Below are 7,912 nucleotides of genomic sequence, written 5' to 3'. Positions count from 1 at the left end.
CGTATCGTAGTATTAATTAAATTAATGGCATACGTTATGTGCGTGATAAAATATTAAACATTTATCAATGTGTGTATATCATAACTAGACATCTTTAACGACACAATCTATCGATGATTTTGTTCGGTAATAAAAATTTATGATTCGGGCGACGTAGTGACTGTGCGTTGATGTCTCTTGATAGAAAGCGACGGGGTCAACGAGCTAGAAGTAACAGTCCGACCTTTCTTTCCAGTCTAATTCCGAATGTAGAATCAATTCTTCGATTCGCAATTACTTGTACAGATTCTTAGATGCGTAGATTTACAGCTGCGCGAATTGATGGAATCATCATAGAGAAATTCTACACCGATATAATTAATATAATAGTGTCGCATCCATACTTTAAAAGTAACACAACAAAAAAAAACATGATTTGTTATTATCATAAATGAGTTAAAATAAATATTATCGTTAAAATGATAACTCAAAAAGGTGATTTTACAAAAAAAGTTATCAAAATTTCAGGATTCAAAAGGGCGATGTTTTCAGTTTTGAAAAAAAATAACAAATAATATTTGATCACACTAAGAATACACTCTTTTTGCTATACTATAATATTACTTGATCAATAATTTTCTATCAAATTTTGAAATATAGTTCTTTTCTGTTTCTGTGAAATTTAATTGTTTTAGTTGTGTCACTTTTAAAATAATTAATTAAATGTTAATTAAAATACTAGAATTTTGAAAAGAAGAAGAAAAATAGAAAGGAATTCGCGTAGCATAACAGTACATGGTTTAAATAACATGTCATAAATTACTAATTTTATTTTTTATTATAGCTTTTACAATAAGTAAATTAGACATCTTGGTTTTCTAGAACTTGCCCTCCTTTCTAAAATGTCCTCGAACGCGTATTCACAAATTTTTTAAATATATTCTAATTTTTTTGTTACCTAGATAAAAAGTGCAAATTTATTCGCATTGCTTATTACAATGCTTATTTTCGTTTACATATATATTATACGTTTTAATTTTTTTACTTAAAAATAAACGAAAGCAAATAGCAATATCTTAATTTTTTTGGTACATGGAAGATTCTTGATAAAATTTTAAAGAATTCCGTATATTATGTTCATCAAATGCAATTTTCATGTGCAATATGATCTGATGGGATTATAAGATCACGAGATATCTTGCGGATTCCGCGAAAGCTGAGGCAGTTGTACGAAGAAGAAACATACTCTCATGAAATATAACACGAGCGACGAAAATGACGTCACATTAACCGCCCAACCTCCCTGTCGGAGGCGTGTTTATTCTATCACGGAGCCAAAATTCTGCAAGAAATACCGAGATAATCACGCGAGACTTCGCTTTTCTGAGAAGTTTTCAACCTAACTCTAAGCGGTCATTATAGCTTCAAAGAAACGATAATAATAAGTATAATGACGACGAGGTCGTCTGTACTGGCGCCGTTTCGCCTTTCTATGACGCGATTGGTCGAGCCTCCAGACGAGCCCCCACGTGACGACAGCGACACGGAATAGCGAATACAGAGCGAATAATATGGTGATGACCTTCGGATAAGCTTCGCAAATAGCGTTACGTATGGTGTAACCCGTACTCTGCATGCGTAGTTGGTTAGCATTGCGCGATACATCGATAATTTTTGCGCTGATGAATCAAATTTGTTATGCTTACTCATTCAGAAGTACATAAAAATTAAAAGTATACATCGGAGCAAACAATTGTTTATAATAATGAATTTTTAAAGATAGCTAGCACTCTCGATTTTAGTTCTACTAAACTTGTTTTATAAATAAATAACTAAATATAAATTATTTAATTTAAGAAATACAAGAAATACACGTATATAAGGAAACATTATTTATTTGAATCGATTTCAATTTTCAGTAAGTATTCAGAAATAAGTTTAAGCTTGTAGTCAAGAAATTTAATTTAATTTTATGATTTATACATGATTTGTTTTTTCTTAAAATATTAATTTAGACTACATCAAAATTATAAATTAGAATTATTTCAAAATATCTGATATTTTAGCGAGTTTATATTTACAGTTATACAAATAGAAATATGTATTGATTCTTTACGTTCTCGAGATACATATTATACAATATCTTTGAAAATTCATAACTTTGCATATTTAGGAATAAATAATATCGAAATAATATATGTTATATTTTAAAGTTCAAGAGTCTTAAAAAAAAAATTCTACCTATCAAAAATTTATATTTCATCCTTTTATGAAAAAAAAAAATTTATAGTAGATTATATAAAATATAAAGCAAAATGTAAAGGAAAATGCATTGGAAATTTAAACAAAATTTTTTCTTTTATACTAAATAAATATATCTTATTAATTATTAATTAAAATTATAAAGTTTAATTATCAAAAACTTTAGCAATAATTTTCGATATATATATATATATATAATATTACTAACTTTTAAATATTACATAAAACTGAGGACGTAAAGAATTAAATTTAATAAAAAAAACTGATATCTATTATTGGGAACAGTACATAAAAAAAGGTAATTAATTTTTTTTGTATGACAGTTTTAATTTATACTTATCGGGAGGTCAACCTTGTTATAATTCAGAATTTGTATTTGAGATTGTTCTCAGGACTAGAGTGATACGTATTTGTTTTATCAAAATACATACAACTGATTTAAAAAAAGTTCTATATATTTTCTAAATATAAATCTACATCTATCTTTAACGCATACGTAATTAAACATAAAACATCATGTGCACGTTACCCGTGAGCAGTAGCAACGGACAGCGGAGCGATTCCGTTTCGATATGAGCGACTAGTTCGCGATTTCCGCGATACAATGGCGCGTGACTGCAAAGGCCGAACACGCGATTACGCTACTTATATATTTTTTTTCGAAAATCACCGTTCTTCCATCCGCTACGGTAAAGAGATTAGTTTGGACGGAGGAGGTATTGATTCACTCTTACATAAAATCTCATATATATTATTCCTGTCTATCATTAATGTATTATTCTTCCGGATTCAAGGTCGCGCTTATGCAAGCAGCAAATCGCTCGATCAATTCTCAACTAGAATCGATATCATCGTTGATACGCGTGCTATATATTTTATCGTGTAATACCTCAATCATAATCATCTCTAGCCATGCGACAGGGTCAAGTATGATGCTATCTTTGTATATATGTTTGAACCTTGATCTCTTGTTTAAGTTTATTGGCCTTTCTAATTCTTTAGTTATTGCGGACCAGTTGAGTATTCTTCACATAAAGACTAACGCAGTTGCCGTTCAACTTGTATCCTGATCCAGAATTTTTACATTGCTGTAACTTTATTCGATTCTGTGTGTGAGTTTAATCACAGAATTGCAACTACAGAGTCAAAAATGTAACGAATAAAATGTAATGTAATAAAATTATATCTTTGCATGTTCTTTGAAAGAACATGTACTTAATAATATTAACGAATATCAATCTGTACTGGCATTATAATTACAAGATATTTAACGAGACAAATTAGATTTCATATAAAAATTTTATAATTACAAAATTACAATTTATGGAACTTCTGTGCCAGTGCTCTTGTTCAATTCGTTCATATCTTTGATGTGGCAGGTAGCGAGCCTTTAAATAATCGTTTATTTTGCAGACGAGCGATCAACTTCATGCACCAAGTTTGATGTTTTTTCAGCATCATGAAAATCGCTGTAGACTTGAATCACTAGATTGCACCGTTTAGGACCGGTTTTATCAATGTCGGTTAACAACCACGGCTCAGCGAAATCCTTCTGCGCCTGTGATACGGCCGGAGAAGCAGTCAAGTTAAACGCAGAGTTAATCAATATCGTTGAAACCGGTCCTGTATAACTTTCGCGAATACGAATAGAAGGAATGTTTAAAAGGTAAGATACTTACTGATTGCACTACAATATTGCGAACAGGTAACGCTCGTAATCTTCTTAATTTTACACACAAATGGCTTTTACTTTAATAGATTGTTTTATACTCTTTACTTTTATACAAAGGGTGATTTTAGTAACTGGATTACAGCTCTTTTTTAAGTCACGATAAAAAAAAAGTGGTACAAGAAAATCTTTCTTTGTTCAATATAATTTCTACCATTCTGATTATATTTTTTATTATATTTTTTTTAAACAATGCACTGAGATGTATTTATAAAGTGCAACACATTAAAAAATTTTTTTAGTGTAAATTGATTTTCTTATTATTCTGTATATAAATATATTAGAACGAGAATAGTTGAAAGGATTTTTTCTTATGAAAATTATTGAAGATTAATGTTCTCAAGAATTCATAAAATTTGAAAGAACGAATTTTTTTCTATCTTGACTTGAAAAGAGGTTATTTTAGTTCAGATATAATCATCCTATACAATACAATGCTATATTTACACTATATAAAATATAATAATGATTATTATTCTTACGCGATAATTTTTTGTTACATAAACGTCTAATTAAGTTGTTAGCTTAAAAAATTGATGATTATTTAAATTAGTCTCAAGCACGCGTATAAATATGATATTGAAAAATATTATTAATGATATTATTTACTCATGCGAGATAATACGACGTTGTCTCGTTTATATTTCTGTCGAGAAATATATGACAAATATGATCTATGAAAAGAATAAAACGTGGGCGAGGCTTGAATGAAAGGCGCTAAATGAGCTGACGCAAATCCTTCGAAACTTTCGGTACGTAGGAGAAAGGTCTTTTGTCTGCATTTACCCGTATCCAACGCTTCAACGTTGAAGGCACAGAGAAGGCGGAGCGGAAATTTGCAGAGTACAATGTGAACTCGTCGACATTTTTCTAGCATCATTGTTATGGAAATAATATAAAAAGTGTTTGTGTACTTTTTTTTTTCTAGACGCATGTAAGATAAAGCAATGTGATATTGATAATTCAACATTTTTTAAGACATGATTTTTTAAGACGAAATCTGTCATACTATCATGTTCTACTTAAATTTTTTTATATAAATGAATTAAAGTTTAACAGGTGAGGATACATCTATTTTAATCAATGCTGAGTGTCTATATATAATTTAGTTATAAGTTTTGAGTAACCATTTCAAGCTGCTGGCTACATTCCAAGTTATTTTTTTTTTATAAATTAAAGTTTTAATTTAAACAAATGTTTATAAGCTACTTTTGACATCAATCTTTGTCAAGGCATTAAGGCTTTTAAAGATTGTGATCATCTATGCAAATATATTTAGAAAAAGAACAATCTTTTAAAGCTGCGTAGGATTTTTACTCCTTACTCCAAAAATATCTTTGATGTTAAAGAGACTCGGTCTTCTCTTCGCAACCTCTGTTTCAAAATTACTCTTCAGTACATGAATGAGTTTATTCTGAATATTTCGTGATCTTTGTTTAAAAAATTTAATATCAATTACACATTATTTTTCATACATATTTGTAAGTCAAGTTGATAAATTATAGAAGTAATTACCATTTTAGTATTATTTGTTTACTTGGGTTATATAATATGCAGTGTAATACTCGCAAGTATAATTCATTTTATTTCACATCTTTCATGTTGACTTTCGAACAACGTTATTTACACAGAAGTTTATAAAGAATTTTAATTCTTAATATAAAAAGTATATATTACTTTACTAATTATTTTATATCTACTAAGTAACTAATTGATATTAGATACGTGTTTATCACATTAACGTGTTTATTATAGACACAAATTAACATGATATTAATGCACTTAATATTTATTAAAAATTTGAAATAAATATGTAAAAACATTTCATGTTAGATTTTAATGAAAAAAAGGAATAGCAATATATTAGGAATACATATATAATATTTTATTGTATTATCAACGAAAAAAAAATACATAATGTATATTATATATTGTATGACCGGATAAACTTGTCTTTGTGGCGAATCTGATATGAACAAATTTATTACAGAAGAAATGTAATTTTGTTATTTGCGATATAACGTAATATTCGATGAAGCGAGATAAGCAGCTAATTTAAATCTTGTCAACGAACGACCACACCAGCGTACAACTTTCCTTTCCCATTAGTTCTTCTTGAAGGCGGCTGGTCAAGCATTTCTCACGACCACACACGTGACGAAGTCGAGTTAGTCGAGCCTCCGCGGAAGCGAGGTTCCTATTGGTCGTTGCGCTCCGCTTCTGTATTCTGTTAATAACCCGTCATTGTTGCGTCACAGAATATATTACTGTCATTATGAATTTTTATACCGTCGCATAAAGAAGGACACGGGGGACAGATACCGTTCGGCAAAAACAACCGTGACGGATCTGTTGAATACGAGTCCGATCAAAGTCCACCCCTTAAAGAAAAAGAAAGAATATAAGATACATAGGTGGAAACTTCAGAAAATTCAAATGCAAAAAGGCTTCGTCAGCCAGGCAGGACGCAGAAATTTTAATGATATCATAAAGATATCATCATGATCTTATTTGTTACTTATAAGTTCACTTGTAATATAAGCTACTATACGTTTACGACTCAATTTATTCCGAAGTTATAATATTGGTGTTATACATACTGATATATTTTTACGACGAAATTACTGCATCAATGTAATAACTTCATCGTAAAATAGCGTTTACACAGTATCTAATGTTAATAATTATAGCATGCGATGTTACAACTTTGGTATAAACGGATCGTGTAAACATATAGGCCCATATTCAGAATGCACTTTATCTCTAAAATTCTGTAGTATGCGTAATGTAAATTATAGCATATTAGCGTGCTACATCGTTGTAAGCACGTTCTGTATACAGACCATAGTAGTGACAAATAAATTCATGATAACGCCCTATGGACCTATGGTATCATATTTTTATTTATAAAAATTTATGTCTACTTTTACTAATATAGATTAACTTTAACTCACTTTAATTTACTCTTTTTATCTTTTTCTTATTTTTAGAACTGAAGAAAGATTAAAAGTAAGTTAAACCAAAATTAATCTGCATTAGTCGAAATTAGACATTAGTGACACAAATTACGTCGTTCTATATTTTTTGGCAATCCATGAGCAACAAAGATATAACAATATGTGTATCGACTTGTGTCTTGTGTCTCCAAATGGAAAGCATTTATTATGACTGTGTTTAATCTAAAGAGCGAAACCGCGTTATTATCAGAAAGTATTTGAAGTAGAGAGAAACAGATATGATCGTGCCCAAACTTGGCATACAGAGATTATCAGGAGAGCCATGAATTAGTTACATACGCAAAAATATCTTGGACGTGATTTATTTCACGAGAAAGCGCTTCCAACGGTTTTTACGTGATGCGTGGCGTACGCATGATGAAATTTTTCAAGCAATCGGTTCATCACGTCAACGTCATCACGTGGCCAGTACTCTTTAGCAGTCACGTGGCACTTCGACATGCAGAATGCTATTTTACATCGTGACAAAAGCTCCTTCGCAAAATATATAATCATTCATAATGTCTCTGCCATCGCCTTCCATGGTGTGCTTTGGGTTTGTATTACTGCGTTATAAGCCGCTGATAATCGAGCAGCGTTCTGTTACCAACGAGCTACATTGGCGTGGACAAGCTAAATTCAATATATATATAGAGAGAATGGAAATATATTTTATGTAATAATATTTAAAGCACACATGATTGATAGCGATGTTTTCATAGACAAGAATGCAAATCGTATACGATGACAAGATGATCGATTATTAGAAAACTAATATTTCTTCTTTATCTACGATTTATTAACTTTTAATATATATTATAATTTTACGATCGCTGTATATATTTAAAATATGGAACACATAAAGTAGAATTTTTTAGTAAATTATTAATTATTACTCATATTTTATTAAACACACACACTAATGTGTGTGTGTGTGTGTGTGTGT

The sequence above is a fragment of the Trachymyrmex septentrionalis genome, unplaced genomic scaffold, assembly GCF_001594115.1.
Source record: "Trachymyrmex septentrionalis isolate Tsep2-gDNA-1 unplaced genomic scaffold, Tsep1.0 scaffold9, whole genome shotgun sequence".
NCBI classification, from domain to species: domain Eukaryota; kingdom Metazoa; phylum Arthropoda; class Insecta; order Hymenoptera; family Formicidae; genus Trachymyrmex; species Trachymyrmex septentrionalis.
Note: the sequence above shows the minus strand (reverse complement) of the source record.